Source organism: Arvicola amphibius, chromosome 12 (genome assembly GCF_903992535.2).
Source record: "Arvicola amphibius chromosome 12, mArvAmp1.2, whole genome shotgun sequence".
Lineage (NCBI taxonomy): Eukaryota > Metazoa > Chordata > Mammalia > Rodentia > Cricetidae > Arvicola > Arvicola amphibius.
Genome location: NC_052058.2, coordinates 8,744,250 through 8,769,114, shown reverse-complemented (window position 1 = coordinate 8,769,114; position 24,865 = coordinate 8,744,250). Strand labels below are relative to the sequence as shown.

Genomic DNA, 24,865 nt, shown 5'->3' with positions numbered 1-24,865 from the left:
GCTGGCCTGGGGAGCCTGGGAATGACAAACAGTCAACAAGAAATAAAGTTCTAGAACTCCTCACTCTGACACCTTAGGTCAACCCCTCCCCACAGGAGACAGTTCCTAGCAGCTCTGCACCATCTCATCCCAGGAAAGCACACTCTGTTTCCAATCTTAGTTATTTCTTCTCACCTGAGGGGATTCTCCATATAGTATTTCAGATGTCACCTGTCGTTATGTCCTGCCATAGGGTATATTCATGTGGTCCCAGAATCTGTTTTACAGAACAGGCCCCTTGCTTCTCCAAGTGACCTAGTGGGACTGTCATAACCATGTGGCTTTCTTGTCACAGATTTGGTGGGATGCAGCACCGATTCGAGAAGGGATGTTTGAAGGTTTATTATTTAGGTAATGCGGCAGATCTGGAAGAAGACTTGGAATGTTTTTTCCGGGTTCATCACATCTACGGGAAGGCAAGCACTTCCCGAGTAAGCAGAATTCATGATGTAATCAAATGAATTTTAAAAATTCTTTCCCACTATTCTTTCCCACTGTTATCTAACCTAGATTAAGAAAACATCCCTTAGGCTATTGTAGATCATGCTTAAGTCTACGGTTACTTTAAGCCACAAGTCACTTAAGTCTCAAGTTAGAGATTACACAATGCTGCACCCAAAACATTTCGGAAAACTTTGCACTTGGTTGAAAATTCAATATGAGGATTTTATTGTGCAGCTTCCAGGTCGGCCTCAAGCTAGGTGGGCAGCAGAGGGAACCAGGCAGTGTGGCAATGAGTGGTGTGATTCATATTTTAGTGTCTTTTTGCCACACCTTACTCAGGCTGCCCACGCTGAAAACACCTTTAGGGTCAGAGTTACAGGAAGAGGTAATGCATGATAAGGAGTGAGAAAAATCCATACTTGGCATAATCTTCCACCAAGTATGCCTTCTGTATGAGGATATTTAAATATCTCTACTCCTACTTTCTGGTCTCTTTGGGTAGTCTCATTATTGCAAAGCTATTTCTTGGAGTTCGCATGAGTCATTTTGGTGGAGATCTTGTGAGTTCTCCAGTATGCTCCAAGAACACACCATTCTCTTCTGGTTCTTACCTGCCTCTGTTTCCTCCCACTCACTCCTGGTGGTCATCACCAGACAAGACCTATGCTGAGCCAATATTAGCTCTTTTTTAATTGATTTTATTGAGCTCTACATTTTCTCTGCCTCCCCTCCCTGTCTCTCCCCTCCCTTTCTACCCTCTCCCATGGTCCCCATGCTCCCAATTTATTCAGAAGATCTTGTCTTTTTCTACTTCCCATGTAGATTAGATCTATATATGTCTCTCTTAGGGTCCTCATTATTGTCTAAGTTCTTTGGGATTGTGAACTTTAGGCTGGTTTTTCTTTGCTTTATGTCTAAAAGCCACTTGTGAGTGAGTACATATGATGTTTGTCCTTCTGAGTTTGACTTACCTCACTCAATATGATGTTTTCTAGATCCATCCATTTGCCTGCAGATCTCAAGATGTCATCATTTTTTCTGCTATGTTGTACTCTATTGTGTAAATGTACCATATTTTCCTTATCCATTCTTTGGTGGAGGGTCATTTAGATTGTTTCCAGGTTCTGTCTGCTATGAACATTGTTGAGCACATGTCCTTGCAGCACAATTGAGCATCCTTTGGGTATTTACCCAAAAAGTGGTATTGCTTGCATCTTGAGGAAGGTTGTTTCTTAATTTTCTGAGAAATCACCATACTATTTCCAAGGGGGCTGTACCAGCTTGCACTCCACACCAGCAATGCAGGAATGTTCCCTTTACCCACAACCTCTCCAACATAAGTTGTATCAGTGTTTTTAATCTTGGCCATTCTTACAGGTATAAGATGGAATCTCAAGACTGTTTTGATTTGCATTTCTTTGATGACTAAGGATGTTGAGCATTTCCTTAAGTGTCTTTCAGCCATTTTAGATTCCTCTGTCTGTTGAGAGTTCTCTGTACTCCTTTTTTTTTTTTTTCACGGATTATTTGTTCTTTTGGTGACCAATTTCTTGAGTTCTTTGTATATTTTGGAGATTAGCCTTCTGTCCGATGTGGAGTTGGCGAAAATCTTTTCTCACTCTGTAGGCTACTGTTTTGTCTTGTTGACCGTGTCCTTTGCTTTACAGAAGCTTCTCAGTTTCAGGAGATCCTATTTATTAATTGTTTTCTCGTTATAAATGATAACAACCTTAGAATGTGGGAAGACCAAGCAGGCAGCACACACTTGGCTTTATTCTTCAATCCTCGGCTCCTCAGACCCCATCCAGGACTCATCTCCCTCACAAGCCCTCTAGCACATGCGATCTCTACCCTGGAGTGGAGGAGACTCTCGGGGGCTTCCTACAAAGTTCCATAAAAGCCTTGCAATTGAATAAGCTATTTGTCCTTACATCATTATATCTAAAAATACAGTTTATGAAGTATTTGCTAGAAAACTACTTAGCTGTATCATGGCCTAAGACAGAAAGACCCCAAAGTGAGAATAGGGTCACTTTAGATCTCGATTTTCTAAATGGAAAATGGAATTCTTCAAATGTCAAGCAGGCGTGGCAGTCACCTCCCTTCTGATGGTGCCTTACTCATATCAATGTCTGAAAGACGACCCCCAAAATCATTTAACCCTCCCACAGACGGCAATGATAAATATAAAGTTGTTTTTTCTTTCTTTTCCTTTTAGGAAGCAACCCCTGTTCCACCTTCCTCCACAGTGGAATGAATGTGTCAAACCGCAGCTGCTGAGGTAAAGGCAGCTTCCAAACACATCCCACGGCTTGTTTGTGGAGGGAAACGCTCTTTAGTTCTTGAACTTTCAGATAACTGGCAAACGCAAATGGGCAAGTTTTTGTTTTGTTTTGTTTTAATTAAAGAGGAAAATATCACAGCCTGGATTGGCGAGTAACCAAAGGCAGAGGTTTCACCCCAAAGGATGGCTTCACAAATCGTGCCCGGAGGTCAGAAACAAGAACCAGGCATGCTGACAGCAATGGCAACATTCTCCGTATCTTTGTAGAAACTGATAGCAGTCATAAGTTCTTAAAGGGAGGGGGAGTGGTGATGAGAAATTCAAATGGTTCCTGGACTCTGTGTACCTTAACTTTTCACCTTATTGACTATAAATCAGAATCTTGTAAAAAAAAATCACCACCTCCCTTTTCTGTCTGGGCCTGTGAAGCTGCCTTCTTTAATCCAGCCGAGAGATGCCTGTGGTTAAAGAGCCTGGGGATCTTGCATTCTGGGTGACACACGTGTGGTTAGTCAGTGACCTGAGTGTCTACTGAAGCTTGTGACAGGGAGTTGTTGTGAAGTTCTGCCTGACTCTGTCCTCCTGAAAACCATGAGAATGTTCTTAGTGTATTAGTCATGAAGATCCCTTCCTTCATTTTCTCCTTCCTTCCTTCCCTCCTTCCCTCTTTCCCTCATTCCCTTCACACACACACACATACACACACACACAACACACACACACACACACACACGACCTGTTCTTCTCCGAGGCATATGATTTGGCCAGTAGTGGCCTGTAAGTCAGAACAACTTCACCATCTTTCCAAATTCACTGAGATAAAGATTGCAATAGCATCACTATAGTGGGAAACACCTCAAGTTAACTCAAGACATAACTTGCTGTAGGAATTCCTACCACCAGTAGCTTTTAAGTTACCCATCCATTTGAGCATGGCCTCTAATACTATATATGCCCATGTAAAGCGTGCATCCAGCCTCTTTCTCAGCAGTGGGATTAGGTTGCTGTTCCACATAAACCAAGTAAAAAAATTAAAAACTTATGTGGAAAAGTCTCTGAATTAATTATAAAAGGTAAGTTGAGACTTCATCAATTGGCAGGTGTAGACCCAGCAGACATTATAGTGCCTTTTAGTACTGATAAAATAAAAAAGTTATGGAAGGACAATGAATCATGGCAAAGATCTTTTGCTAATTTGGGGGGAGAAATTAATAACAATTATCCCAAAAGCAATAAACTTAATGTTATAAAACATTAATGTTCTTGGATTTTTCCCCAAATTGTACATGATGCTCCAATATCTGGAGCCCATATATTTTATACTGAAGCAAATAAATCAGGGAAGGGAGCTTACAAATCAGAAGAATTAAGTAAGGTAGAACAAAGCCCTTACAGTTCTGTCCAAAGTCAGAATTATATGCTATTTTTCATGGTGCTAAGGGATTTTAAAGAAACTCTTAATATAGTTACTGATTCACAATATGCAGAAAGAGTTGTTTTGCATATTGGAAACTGCTGACTTTATACCAGATGATACAGAATTTATCTCATTATTTATGCAGATTCAAGATATAATCAGGAATAAGCTTTGCCCCATATACATAACATACATACGATCCCATATGGGTCTGCCAAGTCCTCTAGCACAAAGTAATGCAGAAACTGAACTTGTTCTTTCTATGACCAAACAGCACTACCTGCAGAGACTAACCCAAAGGGTACTCAAAGGAATGAAATCTGACAAATGGATGTGTTCAACTTTGCAGAATTTGGAAAATTAAAATATGTACACACACCATTGACACTCAGGTTTTCAGTGGGCAACTGCTTTAAGCTCAGAAAAGGCTGATTCAGTAATCACACATTTATTAGAAGTTATGGCCATCATGGGTATACCTGCACAAATAAAGACAGATAATGGTCCAGCATATGTCTCTAAGAAAAGTAAACTTATTTTTGCTTATTATAATATAAAGCATATTACAGATATACCACACAATCCTACAGGTCAGGAAGTTATAGGAAGATCAAATAGAACTATAATAGATATGTTAAACAACAGAAAGGGATGGAAATACCCCCAGAAATAGATTACATAATGCCTTATTAGCCTTGAATTTTCTTAATGCTAATGAGAAAGGGACAACAGTTATACTGTTGGATAATAGAAAAGTCTTCTGAATTAAATCAGCCAGTTTATTTCAAGGATGTGTTGACCTCACAATGGAAACTAGGAAATGTCCTATGTTGGGTAAGGGGTTTTGCTCTTGTTTCCACGGGAGAAGAAAAACCATGGATAACATCAATATTAATAAAGATTCACTTTGAAAAAGAGAAATCTCTTGAGAAAGAGAAATGACAGCTCATCCACAATGGTGACAACCATACAGATGGTAAGGAAACCACATAGGGTTGGGTCAGGGTTCTGTTCTTGTCTTTACAGGAAAATACACATCTTCAAAAATTCAAGAGACCCTGGATATTTGGATGCTGACAGAAGGAAAAATAACTATCCAAAAAGAATCATCAAGAAAAAGGAATATGACTTTTAAGAACAGGTGATCAAAACATATACAGTTAATATATATATATATATATATATATATATATAGAGAGAGAGGAGAGAGAGAGAGAGAGAGGAGCTGGATTTAGAGTTGATAATGGCGCTGTCCTTCTCTAAATCCAAACATGTTGTTAAAAGAAAGAAAATTCAGAGTTTCTGTCTCATGTCAAGAGCCATCTGGTATGGGACAGAAAGAAGAAAGAATTTAGAAAAAAATTACTTTTCTTCATACCTATTTTTGTGTCTATTGTACCTTTCATTGAATATATATGTCTGATATGTCTATATAAATAATGTTTAAGTTTTCCACAATGAACAATGAATTCGCCCGCAGTAATCTTTGAAATTTCCAGGAAGAAGATGGGACCCCACACACAACAACTCACCTGGTTGATATGATGTCATGATGCTGAAAGCACTACTATAAGACCTGTTTTGGGTACCACCTGCTCAAGATGGTTCCAACTTGGTTAGCTGAAATGGTGCACTTTTTTACAGCATTCTGGCCAGAATTCCAAATAGAAACTTTAGAAAGTCCCTACTGAATACTCAGAGACTATTTTCAATTATGCTAGACAATAACTGAAACTTAACCATCATTTTACTTTCACAGGATCCCATAGAAAGAACATTGCCCTCATGACAGCTGGAAGTAATTTTAGAAGATGATATTCCCTCTTCCAACAAAGATTGTCATCAGGGTTAGGGACATCATTTAGGGGTTGATTATAATTGGTATAGGGTTGGCGGTTGGAGGGGGGAAATTACGGAGGATCAGGGATCTCTTTGGAAAAAAAATTGGATGGAATAATTCACACTAATAGTGTGAATAACAGAGTGAATACTTGCAAGCTATTATTTATAGGCAATTTAAATTGGTATAGATTCTTGTATATTGATACAAGCTTAAATTATATTGAATATGTTCCTATTTTCAGCTACAATATTTGTATACCTAGACAAAGTTATTTTGTCATATTATATGCATGCATGCTTCTACCTCTGCTTAAGAGATTTTGTATATTTATACAATTTTAGGATATATTTATCATATTGCAATATACATTTCTATCTCTGATAAAGATACTTATACATTGTTTACTGAGATCATTGTCCTCATTTGTTGCATAGTTGTTTAAAGATAGTTTAATATTCTAATATGAAGTTTTAGTCTCTAAGTTATATAGGTATTAAAATTCATAGGTCAATAGTCATCCGTGTTTGTCATACTTATAATTAGACTAATCAGGTTCTTTAGATACATAGAGATTGCATTCTGCATAGATAGGTAATCTTCAACCACTTCAAAGAGCTGTAGAATATGGCATTTAAATAACTTAGGGTTCTGTTGAAGTGAGACACGATTGCCTCCTGGCAACACCAATCTATTCCCAAGAGAATGTTGAGCACCAAAGACAATACACTTAGAGCTTGTTACTTCTTGGCAAAACTGGCCTTTGAGCAAGAAACTGCCCTTGCATCCACCACTGACAAAAATAGCACAATGTCCAGACAGGACAAGCAGGATACAAAAAAAAGATTGTATTGTCAAATCTTGCCAAGACAGGGTAAGACAGTTTTGAAAATTTTCCTGCCTCTGAAAATGGTCTGTCAGTGACTCTAGGCCTTAGCCAGAGTGGGTTGCTCCAACGTTGCTAAGGAGACTTTGAGTGATTGCCCAGGTAGCCAGTTGTCTCTGTCATTTGTTGCACATTGGGAAGTTGCTTGATTACACTTCCTGCTTATTCAAGTAATATTTTCCTTCTCGGGTCTTTGTTAGGGTTTAGGATTAGATAGTTGTAGTTACTTCCTCTCATGACTTGGCCAAGTTATTATTATACAAGACTTACACTCATTAGGATAGAATAATTATTGAAGCATTTATTACATGTTTCTTGGTTGATATTGTTTATGCTGGTTTTAATTCTAATTTTTATACCTGATATTTGTTATTAGTGTATATAACTTTGTATTAGGCTTAGAACTTTCTTATTTAAACAAAAGAGGGAGGTGCTGTAGGAATTCCTACTGCCAGTAGCCTTTAAGTTACCCACCCACTTGGGCGTGGCCTCTTATACTATATATGCAGATGTAAAGCATGCATCCAGCCTTTTTTCCAGCTGTGGAATTTGGTTGATGTTCCCAATTCCAGCAGAGGATTGTGATCTGTGAGTCTACTCCTAAATAAATAACTTTTTATTATACTCAATTCTGAGCTAGTGTAGGATTTCTTTTGTAGCATCCTTCTTCAATGACTTGACATCCACACTGCAAATACTTACTAAGCAGAATTCACTGGGGTCAATAGGATGCACTGTATGATATTTCCTCCTTATAAATAGACTTTACTGATGACCAACAGAAGAACACAGGTACTGTGTTGTTTTTTCAAAAAAAAATCAAATTGTGTTATGAAAAAATGGACAACTTCATGTAATTATAATATTACAGAACTCTTACAATATTATAGAATGCTCTATACTAAACAGTTGAAGATTAGGATGACAATAATGTCAGATATGATATCCAGGTGGGTTAGAAGCTACCCTCCTGGCATCAGGAAGCCCACATGCAAAAGCCAGGTTCCCAGTGTTAATGAGATGAAAACCAGACTGACACATTGGAGAATTTATCCAACAACAAAATCCCAGCTTTGGGTAGACTGAAAACTCTCATGATTATACTCCTTCCCTTCACTGTCCATTGTACCTGGCCATTACCTCCAAGTAATGCAAGTGGCTTTACACTTAGATTTTCTATCTGATAGACGGGCATATTGATGAGAAGAGTTTTCAAACCTGTCTTATAGATTTTGGATGTGTAGTAATCAGTACCTACAATCAGAGCGGAAACTCTCTTAAAATGGACCTTTTAGTAGGTATGAGGATGGGTGGATGGATAGGTAGGTAGGTACCCCTGGCTGTATTTCTTACACACAGCCCTGCTTAATTTTGATAAAACTATATTATCAGAAGACTAGAAGTAATAACAGTTAGCTCTATTATTTTCCCTTGAATCATGTACCATAGCATAAAGGCAGTGTGTAAGGTTAGCAATGACATTCAAGGTATGTCTATATAATATGTACATAAAGCCTTCCATCACTTTATAACAATGTAGCCAGGGTTCACACTAAAACACAAATTAAGTTCCATCAATTCACTTTGAAAAAACCATAATCATCATCCTCTCATACTCTTAGTAATGCCAATGTCTTCATGAGACCCTGAGGGACCCTCAAATCTGACCACTACTTTTTTTGGATCATGTCATGATATAATATACTGGCTCTGATGGCTCAACTTCCTGAACTTTCCCTACCTGGATGCTAGGCATGTGTATTCATAGCCAAGATTATATTCCTCAGTCCTTTCATTTCTCTCTTCAGAGCTCCTGTAACTTTTGAGCATATCATCTATTTATTTCCATGTTCTAAATCTAGCTCTTGTTGAGAATAACACTGTATGTGGGTACAGACTTTTTCAGCTTACTTTATTGCTATATATTTAGTACAAACATAAATTCAACAGCCTATTACAATGTATTGAATGATAATGAATAAGTCAACAGCATTTGATGTTAAAATCTGTCAAATATATAAATTTGTATCATCACCATCATTGGTGGTGCTAGAGATCAACCCCAGAACCCTGACGGAGGACTTTCATTGGTTAATTAATAAAGAAGAACTTCTTGGCCCAATAGGTCAGAACATAAGTGGGTGGAATAGACAGAACAGGATGCTGGGAGTGAGGCAGACGCTTCAGGGCAGTCATGATAGGCAGTTGCCATGTGCCTCTCCTCTCCGAGACGCACACAGGTTAAGATCTCTCCTGGTAAGCCACCCCTCATGGTGCTACACAGATTACTAAATATGGATTAAAGCAAGATGTGAGAATTAGTTAATAAGAGGCTGAAACTAATGGGCCCGACAGTGTTTAAATGAATACAGTTTCTGTGTAATTATTTTGGGTATAAAGCTAGCTGGGTGGTGGGACACAGCCCCGCCACTCCATCTACAGAACCCTGCACAAAGTAGGCTAGCACTATACCATTGAGCCACATCCCCAACGTAAGCTGATATTATTTAAGCAAAATAACTTATCTGCAATAATTAGGTAAAAATAATCAATATATACTGAATTTTAATTTTCTAGTTGGCATGCCTCCCCATCTGCCCACGAGCAATACCATCACACAGACTACTGATCTTTTAACAAGCTTTTCTTTTTCCCTCTTAACCTTTCTTCAATCGATGACATATGACCACCTCTTCTTTATTGAGAGACTCCGTGACTATGAAATTCTGCAGTTTTTCTAAAAAAAAAAAAAAAAAGTCTTTCCTTTCTTTCCTCATGTTTTCACTGGATTGTGGTAATGGAAGTTGTGGTAGTCTGAATGTAATTGGCCCCCATAAGCTTATAGGAAGTGGCACTCTCAGGAGGTGTGGCCTTTTTGGAGGAAGTGCGCCACTATGGAGGTGGGCTTTGAGGTCTCTTATGCTCAGGATACTGCCCAGTGGAACACACCACTTCCTGTTGCCTGCAAGGTACAGGAGTCTCAACTACTCATCCAGCATCATGCCTTCCTGCATGCTGCCATGTCCCACCATAATAACGATGGACTGAGCCTCTGAAACTGTAAGAAACCCACCACAATTAGATGTTTTCTTTGTAAGTGTTTCTGTGGCCATGGCGCCTCTTCCCAGATATAGAAACACTAACTAAGACAGAAGTCATCTTAGTGTTCCCTAAAGCCCTCAGACAATATCACCTCCTTACCTGATGTTATAAATAGCTATAGATTGTCTCCTTGGAAAATACACATCTAAACACCAAGGAGTGATGGGCTGAGCTATGACTTTCATGTCCTGGACACAACACTCCATCATGAAAGATGTCAAAAAGGAATGAGAGATAGGTGCTCACTTTCTCTCTGAGTTTAGTGAAATAGCTTAACCAAAGTGATCAGTTGCATCAGTCAGTGTTATGTCTTGCTAGATTTGTTTATTTTCTTAAAATAAGTCAGTAGTCCTCCACAGGACTAGTTAGACAGCTGCGGTGTCCAGTTTTTAGCCACCTATCTAACCACATAATCAAAACCCTTCTAGATCCAGTACAGGGGTGGGGAGCAGGATCCTATTGGTTTGTACACCAGTAGACACAAATAGAGAACCCTTCGATTTCCAAGTGTTGGTCACATTAATTTTCCTTGTTAAATTTAAAAGAGTTTTAAAATAAATTTTAGACAGCAATTATGAGGATGGGTGTGTCAATGATTGCCCATGAGCAAACCTAAGTACCTAACACCATGACTGTAGACATTGAAATAGTAAATCTTGTATCATGAAACCTACCGATAGTGAAATGAGATTCTGCTTTTCTTCCACATAAGTAACTAGCTAGAACAGCAGTCAGTAAGTTTCTTCTCCCATCAGGGCAGATGTCCTGTCTTCACTATGTGCTGGAACTCATGTACCTTTCCCTAGAGTACTCCAGTCTAAGATACACATAAGCTAATGGAAAATAATTTAAAATTTCCAAACCAATATGATAACTTTTTACACTCCTCACAGTTCTCATAGTGCTTCCTCTTATTTCAAATAATCCTTGAACACAAAGAGCACAGCATTGTGGCAGCTCACATTCAATAAAGTTAACCTTCAGTGGGCATTAGAAGCCTCTACAACGTTACATTGAATGCTGCCACCTGAGGGAATCCCAGCATTCTCCCGCTGTTGTTTATTGGTTCCTGCATTTATTGTTTTTTTTTCTCTCTCCAAAACTCAGAATATGCTGGTGAAAATTTAAAACAGCTTAATTAAACCTCAGATGAGAGCTTCTGATAAGATTGGCACAGAGCCACAGGCATTCCAAGATTCTCAAATAGCATAATCTAATTGATTTTTTTTTTCTGGAACATAGAGGTCATAAACACGCAGTAATCTGAAACACTCTGGGTTCTGCCAGCTGGCATCTCCTCATTTCCAGTTTCCTTGCACTATAATTTCACTCCCGTGTGTGAGAAACTGTGGACTTCCCCACATTGGTAGACTGTATTAAGTTACATGCTATTCAGCCGAGCTATTATTTAATGAGCTAATTACATGTTAGTTAATAATAGAACATTTCTTCAACAGTCAACGGTCGAATACCACTTTAAGAAAATTACTCCAGTCTCATGGTAGAATGTCTCGAAATGGGACAATATGAAAACAATGTGGTTGCAGAGCAAGGGGCTGTGGCGTCATAAGCAGGATGGGTATTAGATGTCAGTATTGTAAACGCTAAAGGCATTAGCAATGAAGACAATGCCCATGATACACATATTTTAGTTTTTCTCCTATCCAAATAATGTTTTATATTAATTTGAAGAAGGCCTAATTTTGTGTGTAATAACTAAAAAAAAGTGGGGGATTCATATTAGGTAGGCTTATTGTTAATCTCCAAACACAGGTTCTGGCTATGAAGATGGTGCATGTTTGCCCTCTTGTTCACCTATAAATTGTGGTCCTAGTAATTCCACATTTCATTCTAGCTTCAGCTCTGAGGAGAAGTCACCTGGGTGTGCTTAGATCAGTGATGACTACAGACTCTGGTGACAATTCTTGTAAGAAAGCATATGTCTTTCCAGGATGTGCTGGGACCTATCTATCCTCAGACCATTCTTCAACCTTCCCAGCTCTGCTTGCTTTGCTGGTCCTCATTTTCCTGGCTCACACCTGAACATAGGAAAGGAAACTGTTTGTGAGGTTGGGAGTACAATGCAGGAGGGGGTAAAAGTGAAGTAGGCCTCTTCCTTTGGTTCTAGTGAAGTCCCAGGCCACAACTGCATCTCTTCTGACTGCCACATCAGCTCCCTAAGCTTCCTGTGACCAGCTCATAGACAGTAGGGTCTTCAGGACTCAGCCCATTTCTAGGTTGCTTCCCTGTTCATTACACTTCTTAGCTTTCCCCTATTTCTTAGCAACAGTTATTCTGGTTGAGAATGTAGCTCAGTTGATCAAGTGCTTGCCCAGCCTACACAAAGCCTTTAAACTGGTCCCCACTATTGCAGACACCCGGTATGGTGGCACATGCTTGTAATTCTAGCACTCAGGAGGCAGACGCAAGACAATGAAGAGTTAAGGTCATTCTCTGCCACATAATGAGTAAATCTACATCTTAGGCCTCCAATTATTTTACTCCTTGGCATATTATAGCTGAGGTGCTAGACTCCTGAGTCTATTTCCATTTTACATTCATGATAGGTGCTTAGCTCTGAACTTTTAAAATTATATTTTATTGCTGTAGACTTGTACAAAATAATTGGGTTTTTTTGCTTGTTTGTTTGTTTGTTTGTACGAACACTGAAGGTTTGGGGGGCTGGAGAGAGGAAAGTGTGTAAATTACTCGAATTTCTGCCTGGCTCTCTATGTCTTGGAATTCTACTCTTCTTACACAGCAGGGCACATATTCTTGGTGAGGTCACACACACCCAGGGACATGATGTCATCTTGCACATTGTGTTACAAACAGGTTTAATAATACATTGCTGAATCTTAAAGCCTGAGTGGAGTGCTGCTCTCCAGCTGCCAGACCCACAATCCATCTGGTAGACCTGTTAGCCAGCAACCCCAGGAGCTCAGCACGTTTCCTCCTACTGAGACAGAGCAGAAATGACTCCTACAGATGCAAAGGCCAGCTTTCAAACAGAGGTGATGTCATCACTGTGGTTGGGTTTTCTCCCCTTTCCCTTTGTGCATCTTCTTTCTCTACTCCTCGCTCTTCACTCCTTTGCTTTCCTCTGTATTCCTATGATCCCCATGCCTTCCTAGAGACCAAATAGCTTAAATACAGCCATCACCTGGTTGACAATTTGTCATGGATGAATTAATCAGAATCTTTACCTACCACTGTCCCTCTGAAGATAAGATTACAAAGAATTCTATATCCCTGAAGCCACAGGAAATGATCCTAGGATACACATGATTTTTCTTCTGTCTTTCTTTCTTTCTTCTTCTTTCTTTCTTCTTTCTTTCTTTCTTTTTCTTTCTTTCTTTCTCTTTTTTTCTCTTTGAGATTGGGTGGGCTTCACGATGTGGCATAGGCTAATATGTTGCCCAGGCTGCACTCAAATTCACTATTCTTCTGTTTCCACTACCTTCAATTTTCCAAAGTTCTGGGATTTACAGCCATGGCCCCTAGTCCTCTTAACTATAACTTTTAGAATGGTGAAGCTACACCCTCTATGGAGCTCACTAGTTTCCCCATGTCCACTTTTCCAGTCGTTGTGCATCTCTGACTCTTTGCTCCCCTTCCTCAACCTCACCTAAACACAGAGTGTACTCTTCTTTGTATCCAGTCTTGCTGAACACATGTCAGGCTACCTTCAAACATTCAAAGCATCAAGCACACTGGTGAATTCCTGAATATGCCCTAAAAGTTGCTCATGTTACCTTGTGCTGATCATCAGTACTGCTTGTGCTGAAAGGTATGAGTCACTCTATAAAGTCTGCCACAAATGTCATCTTTCTGAAAGCATCCAGATTCACCATAGAAAAGAGGTTGATGTGACACATGTACAAAACAGACCCACAATCAACAGGATATATGTATGTGTATATAATATATGTATGTCACTTCAAGAATAAGAAAACCAATGGATCAGGAACAAACTTGGATTCTGGGAAAGCAGATAGGTGGAAAATAAATGACACTGGCCCAAGGAGCAGAGGAACTAAGTCAACTATAAGAAAAACTAAAAATCAACACAGAAAGACGTCGTGCAATGCCCAAAGGCTCAAAAGTTGTCTACCTTGTATATCTAAATGATGAGTTAGCAGGGAGTAGATCAAATAAATAAGACTGGAAGGATCAATTAAGGTCTAGGCAGATCACCAGTTTCCTAGTTCTCTGTGCCAGGCTCTTCCTTCCCAGTTCACTGCCTAGAAAGCACAAAATACAGTCTTCAGAGGCAGTGGGCATATGGCAAGGTGTGGATGTCTTGTTAAAAAAAAAAAAAAAAAAAAAAAAAAAAAAAAACCTGCAGCTCTTTGTGTCTGCTTAGCTCCTAGAATAACAGCTGCCAAACAGGGAACCTGAAATTTCTCCCGTGGGAAATATGTGCTTGCCAAGACGAAAACCATACAGGCCTAGAGAGTGGAGATCTTCTGCTAAGAAGACCCGGGCCCTGTGCTGAAACTGACAGCAAGCCTCGTTGAAGATTTAAGAACTGGGTTTTTGGAGAAAGATATGTGGGACAGAAAACAAGTCCCCTGATTATACACACCAGAAAAAGATGAATTGATTATTGCAGAGAGAAGAAAAATCTTCTAACTCCAAGAGTTCCTAATTAATGTGATTAGGGAATTAAAAAAATTACTGAAACATTGTAATAAGAACCAGAGAATAGAGAGAATGAAACGTTGTAAAGGGAAGAGAGAGGGAACGCAATGGAGCCTGTGCAGATTGCTTTAATCTAAATATCCACAGAGTTCCACATAAAAATTAAAAGAAAGAAAGCAAAAAATAAAAGTTCCTAGAAAAACAAAATTGAAACAGTCTTGAGTGTCCAAAAATTAGCCAAAAATAGAGTAATATTAAGGAAAATAATTGTGAAATTTTACTCAAAGCATTCTAATAGAACAAATGACTGAATATAAAATCAGAAATCATAATGACTGCCAATCAAACTAAAGGTAGAAACCAAGAATGAGATGACCTCAAAACTACAACAGAAAATGGCTTCCAATAAATATTTTGGCAAACTGTCATCCAAGTATGAAAGTAAAATATTGAAATATCTTGCCAGACAGTGTTGCAGGCCTTTAATCCCAGCACTTGGGAGGCAGAGACAGGTGGATCTCTGTGAGTTTGAGGCCAGTCTGGTCTATAGAGATAGTTCCAGGACAGCCATGTCTACAGAGAAACCCTGTCTTAAAAGAAAGTGTGTGTGTGTGTGTGTGTGTGTGTGTGTGTATAAAAATTTCAAAAATATCTTTTAATTCCCTTCCTGTAGGAGACTTCTGAAAGTGTGCTTGTCAAGAAAAGAGGGAGAGAATGGAAGGAAGGTATTAATATAGGAAAAGATAATAGGATCTTTACAAGAGGACACTCTAGAAGAGGAGCAACCCGAAGAGGACCATCTAGATGTTTGTCCAAGAGCTGAAGATAGATGTCTTTCTGCCATATGGGTAGTAGTTCCAGTTTGGTTTAAGCAGCTTGAAAGGCTTCCATGATCTGTCCTGGAAGATGAAGCTGGATAGACTGGATGGTTTATCAGAGAACTCGGGTATAAAAATGCCACAAGGGAAAAATTACTTTCTATGCTAAAATTAGTTAATCAATGTTGAGACAAAAAAATGATGTGTTTGGAGCTGAACAAATGGCAAATACATCTGAGGTGGAGTGATTACATTTTAAAGTGATAAGTATGATGATATGATATTATACAGGGAAACAGAGCAGAAAATGTAGCAAAGACAAAATCAAACAATGTCTGACATGATCTGACTCCAACTTGTTTAAACTTTGATTAAAATCACACAATAATTATATACAGAAATTAGGAAAGGGTGGGCATGTGCATACAGTAGAAATAGAGACAAAGTCTCTCTGTCACAAGAAATCCCTAGTTAAAATCTGAAACTGAAATAATAAATACAATACTATAGTCATGCCATGGAAAGATAAATTGTTCAAAATGACAACCGTGTAGAAATGAAGAAAGAGCAACTATGATACAGGAGCTACTGAAGGCTGTCTTTAATTAAAAAGAAAACAGCAAAATTGTGTGAATGTGTGACTTATATGAAATACCACATTGGTGAACAAACAAAACAGCAACCATAAAATCATCTGTGCAAAAATGCATTGCTCCCTCCCTTTGACCTAAGTGTGTTGCTCAGTAGGGTGTCCCAGATCCCAAAGGGCTCCATCTCCTGACAGGAAGTGAGACCCTTTAAGGCAGGATCCAGTCTCATTGTTTTCTTACTCAGTGTAATGCCTGACACAGAGCTGACATCAGTAAGTCCTTATGAAAAATTGTTATGCTACTACTGCACCCCAATTCTATTATATAATACCACATAAATAAAGTTTGATTCCTTGTGTAAACAGAAAATTCCAGTATTTGAATGCATTGACATATTTTCTCTCCAATGTTTTCTGCAATGGACTGAAATTGCCAAGGCATCTGTCATTGGTGGAATATTTTTAAAGACTATATTAATGTCTCTTCATAGCTCTGCTGAGTCTTCATGTAGAAGGAGAGGCGGGCCTGCTTTTCGTCCCGCCCGACTCCCACATGGCTAGCTTTACACCGAAATAACAACACACAAATTGTATTCATTTAAACACTGCCTGGCCCATTAATTTCAGCCTCTTAATGGCTAATTCTCAGATCTTGCTTTAACCTGTATTTAGTAATCTGTGTCGCACCACAAGGTGGTGGCTTACCAGGAAAGATCTTAACCTGTGTCCATCTCGGAGAGGAGACTATGGCGTCTGTCTGACTTGGCTTTCTTTCTCCCGGAATTCTGTTCTGTCTATTCCACCTACCTCATTTTCTGTCCTATCAAAGGGCCAAGGCAGCTTCTTTATTAACCAATGAAAGTAGCACATAGACAGATGATCCTCCTCCATCATCTTTATCCTTCACAAATACTGGATTATGAAGTGACAACCATATGAAGACCTTTGCAGGCCAAAGGGAACTCTTCAGTCTTGATTCCAGGTAACCACTGAAATGCTGTGCTTTCATTATGTTCTCTGCAGACAACTTCTCCCTTTGGAAATTACACAATTAGCTAACAGTGTTCCTTAAGTCTTTTCTAATCTATTCCTGAAAACTTTCTCTTTGACATTTGCTATGCACACAATTAATTTTAAGGTTCACAGTGAGATTTTATACATTTCCTTTTTGTTTTTATAGTCTCGCCGTAATCCGTTGAGACCATCACATTAAAATCCCGTTAATCAGTGTAATCTTTTGCAATTCCCATTGATCCGGAATGTTTACTTGCACACCTTTATAAATTAATTGAAATCATTAGCTGAAGATGAAAATAGATGGCCTCGTCACAACCGAGTTCACAGTCTATTAGGGAACATCCCCCAAGTTTGGTCTTTGAGCCAAATAATAGTTTGTGACACTATTCAGGTGGTCTGTAATCATTTTGTCTGCAGAGAAAAGCTTTGTCAAATGCCTTTTCCAGCAACAGCAATCACAGTGAAAGCATGCAGTTCCTGTGTAGATATCACCAAGGTGTGTGCTAAAGCTCATTAGGTCTTCACAACTCTTGCTGGGTTTCTTCAGTGCAGTAAATTAGACTTTCTTTTTGCCCTCCCCCATATTTGTTAAAGGATGGGGTAAATGTCATCGTCTTTATACCTACTCTTAAAAGTAAGATAAGGATTATTTTTAAAAATTGTCAAATTAAGAAATGATATTTGTAGGTTTTGACCCAGAAGTTCCCTAATCAATTTCTGCAATTCCAGTTATCAAGGATAATGCATTATTTGAAAGAACATAATTTGGTTTCCGGGTTTTTCCCTGTCATCTCACTAACTTCCCTTCTGCGGGACTTTGAATGAAACTACCCTAATTTGCGTGACCGCACAAGATCCACTCACATCCATGACTCTACAGACTACACAGTCTTCTTCACTTAAGTGCCAGATATTCTGAAATCCTGAAATGACCTACAAGAGAGAGACTCTTTCCCATCTGAAAGGGAACATCTAAGTCTCCATTGAACATAAAGTCCAGTTTCATACCCCTGTGCATTGCTTTGGTCATGGAATTCCCTTGGCTGGGTTTCAAGTTTTTTAAAATCAAAAGGCTATTTCTTGTACATATATTTATTTCAAATTCTTGCGTATTATAACAATTTTTTCATAGTAGATGCCTCATAGAATCTATGGCTTGGTCAAGACCATCAACCCACTGGGCTGTAGCACTGACTCCATGGTCCCCCATAGAAGACTGTGTTGGAAGCAGAGAAAAACAATGACATCTTGAAATTTGCAGGCAAATGGGTGGAGCTAGAAAACATCATATTGAGTGAGGTAAACCAGACCCAGAAAGACAATTATCATATGTACTCACTCATAAGTGGTTTTTAAACATAAAGCAAAGGAAACCAGCCTACAAATCACAATCCCAGAGAACATAGACAACAAAGACAACCTTAAGAGAGACATACATGGATCTAATCTACATGGGAAGTAGAAAAAGACAAGATCTCCTGAATAAATTGGGAGTAAATGGGGACCTTGGGAGAGGATTGAAGGGGAGGGGAGAGGCAGGGAGGGGAGCAGAGGAAAATGTAGAGTTCAATAAAATCAATTTTAAAAAAAGAAGGTTGTGTTGGAGATGTTTGGGAACTTATGTACTTCCCCAAACACCTGTTGGCATACCTAGTCCTGAACAGGAAGCATTCCATACAAACAGTAATACATCTGGGAAGAATGTCAGCCTTTTTGACTTCTGAGTTTCATTAGATTTGGAGGTCTGAACTCTGGAGTTCGGGAGTTGGTAGCTGTGTTGAATGAGCATGTATAGGGAAATCACTTCTCATGAGATGGGTTTTAACATAGAAAATGAGTGAGCCAGCGCCTCAGAGCCTGGCCTTCACATTGTTCTTCTGCCTTCATGGATGGCCTGGGAGCTGTAAGAAGGTACCTGAGAAAAAATAGCTTAAAGGTGGGAAACGTTTGCTTTGCTTTGCTGTCGCAAGGGTTTTAGTCCATAGCCACTTGACTCCATTGCTTCTAGACCTGAGTGGGTCAAGTGGAATATCGTATAGTCGAGCTTGTGATCGAGCAAAGAGAGTCCCTTTGTGGTGAAAAGAAAGCCAAAAGAGACAAAACAAGGGGCTGTTGCAAGATTCACACTTCTCCCAGTGAGGTGAGCTTCTAATAGCGCATTCAGCCGTCAGCCTCTCAGTGGATTGATGCGCTGATGAAATGAGGACCAACTGCAATCCCATCACCTGCCAGTTGCGCCACCAGCTCTGGAGATCAAAATTCAACACATCAGTCTTTGGGAGTGACAACTTCTTATCCAAATCATAGCAGCTCTGGTCCCAGGATCGCTCGGGAGCATGGATCCCATCACCTTATGGGGATTGCTTTGGTTATAAGAGTCACAAGCCTAATCACTCTCCTGAGCTATTTCAATAATAAATTAATTCCTTGCATTTTGATTCGAAGTGGTTGGATTTGGCTTCACTGTCGACCCAGCAATCTGGGTTTCAAATGCCTTTCATCTTCTATAACGAAAGCACATTCAGTTAAGCATTACCCTGCTAATTTTGCTAAACCCACATATACTTCCTAGGAAATGTCACACACATTGTTTTGATTCATTTACATGTTAACTTGTCAGAATATTGTTTTGGAAAGGAGTTTCAATGTCCAAGAAGACTTTGTGAGCATTGTGTAAGCTATGTTCCTTAGAAAGAGGACAGTTCCTTGTGCCAAAAATAAACAAACTAGATGCAGAAGAGGCAAGAAGTTCTTGAAATAGCCAAACACAGCAAGGTTGAGAGGGTTCTAAGGTTGACAACCCACCTTTTCCTTAAGGTGGTTGCTGGGGCTCTTGTCTCAGACCAGCTCTGTAAAGTCTCCAAATGGTCTCCGCCCCATCGTGGCAATGCAGGGCAAAGGGGCAGAGAGGAAGCGAAAAGAAGCAAGGAGGAACAGAAGTGAAGTCTAAGCTAGGCTTGGTTTCCCAGGCTTTTTTCAGAAAAGTCGGTGACATCAGACACCAGGACAGGAGGAGGAGGCACCACTGACTGTTCCCAACAGCCCCTCTGTAAATCTGGCTCAAAGCCACGCCTCCAGAAAACAGCGCTCTGGCTGGCTGTCCTCAGCTCTGACTCCTCAGCCATCAGCCTTGCTGGTCACCTGCAGGGTGCTCATTATTCCCAATCTGAGTTTAGCCATAAATCACCAAGCCTTGTTGCTTCCAAAAGCCAAGACGCGGCACCTCATCATGTGCTTTTGACTCTGCCAGAGGGGCTCTGCCCAGTTTGGATGGTGCCTGGGTCCCACGGACTCTTGCAGTGGTGTGTGTGGCGATGGCAGCGTGGGTGGGCAGAGCCGAGCCGTCCTGTACCACACCACAGAAAAAAAGCCTTTTGGCTCTCCAAATGGTCTCCGCCCCATCGTGGCAGATTGCTAAACCTGGTGCTTTGGTTCCCAGAGGCAGGCATCTCTGAAATTTCGGTCCACTTCCAAATCTTGCGAACAAAATGCAAAGCACTCCCGGGCCTGCTTTCGGAGGAGTTGGCGCCAGAAAGCCATCTGCATTTTTTCCCTTTTACATCCTAATTCCGAATTTAGCTCTCTTTTTACACTTGGCCCTAGAATCCAAGGAAAGAGGAAGGGTAGAGTCCAAAACAGAACGTTATTTAGCCCAAGTTAACCCACAAAAAGAAAAAAAAAAAAAAACCTGAAATAATCAAGCTGGTAAAGCTCTCACATGTGCGCTGTGGGAATTTCTGAGTAATCCAGCCGGGAAACTGAAAAGTATGCAGCTCTTTTCCCATCGCAACCTGCACCCAAACCAATTATCACTCAGTTCTGCCTTTGGTTTTTAATTAGAAGACACATCATTTATCTCTTTTCTCGCATTGCCTCTGAGCCAGTAAAAAAAAGTCCACCACATATAAAAATGATCAAATATCTACGTGGGATTTTTCACTAGAAACTGAAGAGACATGTGGGGCTGTACCCAGTTCAGTGGGCTTTTCCACCTGTCGCCACTTACAACAAGCTCCGCCCACCACAGGCCTGAAATCATTCTATTATTTAAACCCTGGCATCTTGGAGACACTAAAGAGCCTGGATAATAAAGTGCAATTATAATTTGTTCTTTGTGGGTTTTGCAAACAAAGAATGCATTTTCCTTTCTCCCTATGCTTGTAAGAAGCCAAAGCTAAGCTGGATGTTGCACACACATCGGGGGAGCCTGAGGCCCTGTGAAAGGCTGTTTCAAATGCCTTGTAAGAGATAGTTTTATTCCCCTTATCTTACTTTAGCTCCTTTGCTTTTAATGAGGCAGAACCCTTTAACAAACCGTTCCTATATTGGAAAAGTCATGACCACCCAGTTCACCAAAGAGTACTGCAGAAGGGAGGGAAGGGAGAAGAGGGGGATGGAGGGAGGGAGAGAGGGGAGGGAGAAAGGAAGGAATAGAAGGAGGGAAGAAAATATGATGGAAAGAAAGGGGGAGAAAGGAAGAAAAGAGAAAGAAGGGAGGGAGAGAAAAGAAAGAGAAAGCTCACCTACATTGTGATAGAGTACAAAGACAGACAAGAGGCCATGGGCATGATACACAGGAAACTGCAGGGAGGGGTAAGCTGTGATTGGTTGAGCTGCGATCTGCATAGGTAGCCCACCTAAACCAAAACCAGCCAAAGAAACAAGTAACACAATATACAAAACCCAAAGCCAGCCTTTCAGGAGAAGACAGGAGTTCCTTTAACTCCCACATCTTCCTGGGGTTTCCTTTCCTTTGAATTTGATCAGATTACTGAACACAAAAGCCCAGTTTCTACTATCTTCACAAGATACAGAACAGGAGATGATTGTGGATGACAGTTTCATCACAAACAGTGGTCATCTCCAATTCCTATAATTAGCTAGATTACTTAGATGAAGATTTTTCAAATGAAAACGTAAGATTTTATAATCTTACATTAATCACACAAACCCGAATCATAACATTTGAGCAAACCAATTCCCATAGCTCCTATGCTTCCTTTTTCCCTCACTTTATAGCACATCCATTGCTGATTCAGAGAGCAGGGGACCCTTCCCTCCCTTTCTAATGATTTGCTGCAGCAGACAGCTGCCCAACCGGAGTTGCCTCCATTGCCTCCAGAACTCCCTACTTCTGTTCAAACACCAGGACTTTGTCAGCATTCAAATGGACACCTTGAAATGACCTGTGGCTCTCCCCTCCTCCTGTCTCAGCACATCCGTCTGCTTGTTAGCATCTCCAGAAACCATGCTTGCCTTCCTAATTGCCACTGCTGGCCCTTCTTCTCCAGGCCCTAATCACAGCAAGTTTCCTGCCTTGCACACGTGTTTCCGGCCCCTTCTTTAGTTCCATTTTTCTCCATCCAATCAAACAGAAATGTAGCCAAATTAAAGTTTTCTTATGCCTCATTGCTTGATTAATGCAAAGCTTTAAACCACCTAAACTGTGTGTGTTGTAAAGAGCCAGCCGTCTCTCACTTGGGAGCCTCTAATGATGACTGTATTCAAGAAAGGCCAAAGATTTCTCCTGCCATCATCAGTCTTCAGGGGCCTAGGTGATGCATAAACCACGTGACCCAAGAGTTCCTTGACTATGTCGTCTGCAATCAAATTACCCTATTTGTCATCACTTTTTCAAAAATATTTTATTTAATTCTTTTAGAATTGCATACACTTATTTTGCTTATATTTATCCCAACTCCTCCCCCCAACTCTTTCCAAATCCACTTTCACCTCCCTGTGTCTCCCCAACTTCATGTCTTCTTTTTTTTTTAAGAGTAAAGAGAGAAACTTTTATTTGGTGAAGACAGACATCCAGAAAAGACCAGATGGCAAGGTGCTATGACAGGGGAGCCTAGGAGGGGCCACAGAGAGATCCCACACTGGACAAGGCACAGGCTCGGGATCTGGAAATGTCCTCAGCCATTCAGCACCATCTGGACAAGCTCTTCATAGCTGATACAACCATTGTTGTCCTAGTGACCCACCACCAGCTTCTCCACTTCTTCCTTTGTCATCTTCTCTCCCAGTGTGACAAGGACATGCCAGATTTCAGTACCCATAATGGTACCATTCCCTTCCTTGTCAAACACACCAAGGTCTTTAACATAGTTCTCCTAAGGTCCCTGGTCCTTGTTCTTGGCCACGGTCTGCAGCATGGGCAGGAAGTGCTCAAAGTCCAGCACCTTCACACTCACCTCATCCCTTTTGGGGTTCCCCAGGACCTTGAGCACCGCGGCATTGGTAGGGTTCTGGCCCAAGGCCCGCATCATGTTCCCACATTGGCTGTATGGAATTTTGCCATCACCTGATCGGTCAAACAGCTGGAAAGCCTTCTTGAATCCTGCAGTCTGATCCTTGGTGAAGTCACACATCTTGGCAGCTCAGCTCTGCATGATCCATCTCTTCTTTTTTTAAGCAACCTATTGACTCAAATTTGTACAGCCCACCTGCTCTGCCACATATATGCCTCTGTGTGTGTGTGTGTGTGTGTGTGTGTGTTGCCAGAAGATGTTTCTTTCATAAAGTACAAGTTAACTGGTACCTTATTTTTCTGAAAATTGCTTGGAAAGAACAGAATTGAGACAAAGGTAAGTGGATCAGCCTGATGGCACTTTGAAATCTGATGATAGGAAAGTTTAAGACCTGGGGTTGTAGATGAGAACACTGCAAAGTAAATACTAAAAACAGTCATTTCTAAATCTTACAATGATCACACCTCTTTGGCACATACATTTTTTATATATTAAAATTTTGTTGACTTAGTTTTATCACAGCTAGTTAAGAGCATATTCTGATACTGTCACCTGGCAAATAAATCAGAAATCTATAATGAGTCACCCTGATTGAATTGGGCCATTGGCAAATATTGTCTGCAATTCATTTTCAGCATCCTGAACTACTGCAGAGATTCCATAAATATGGTGCTCATAAGTTCCTGACCAAGACAATATAGCCTAGAGCTTTGACCCACCACTACCTGCAGTGACATCAGAGCTTTCATTTCGAGAGGACTGCACAGCATGAGCTAGCTTGAGAGCCAGAGACAACCCACCCCTCCATGTGGATGGTAGCCTCCCCTCAGGCCCAGCTTACTAAGGGCAGCAATCACGGCTTCAGTTCGATCTTTACTCCTAGGCTTCTCCATAAACTGCTTCTACCCTACGGCCAACCTTCATGCCTAAGCAAATTGTTGCTGTAATTTCATATATTGCAGGTGTCTAAAACCTTGGCTGTTATGTCTTCGGCTGGGATTACCCTGAGCTAATCACTATGGCACCCAAAGATATTAAGACAACACTGAGACAGTTACCCTCAGTGGGGTTCACTTCTAGAAGGAGACGGAGGAAGGGTCAAGCGCACAGAAATGGCAGAGATGCACACTGATAGGAGCTACTGGTACATGGCTACAATGCATTCGTGGTTATGCATTAACCACCTACACCATTATTCTGGACACATGCTATCAACAACTCTTTTCCCCCAACAATATGAAGCCTCACCAACAGACAGTTCAAAATCTCCCAGTTAGTGATTTGACCTGATTATAGAATTACTGGATGCTACACAACCAACAATTCCCCCTGCTATCCTGCAAACTATTCCTAAGGTGTTTCTTGGACCTTTGGTAGACTGCCTTAGAAAGGTGTCTCCCCTCCCATGTTTCTTCTCTACTTTCTGCTGTGAGCACTGTCCTGTGTGTAAGTGCTATTTAGCCAACCTCATCTAAGCACAACCTGTAACCACCTCCCCCCATTCCTGCCTTGTGGCTTCCCTGTTGCTTCC

General features: G+C 40.4%; 1 pseudogene; it reads right to left on the bottom strand.

The window, feature by feature from the left end:
- Positions 1–22,998: 22,998 nt before the first annotated feature.
- LOC119827997 lies at positions 22,999–23,457 on the bottom strand (annotated as a pseudogene).
- Positions 23,458–24,865: the final 1,408 nt, after the last annotated feature.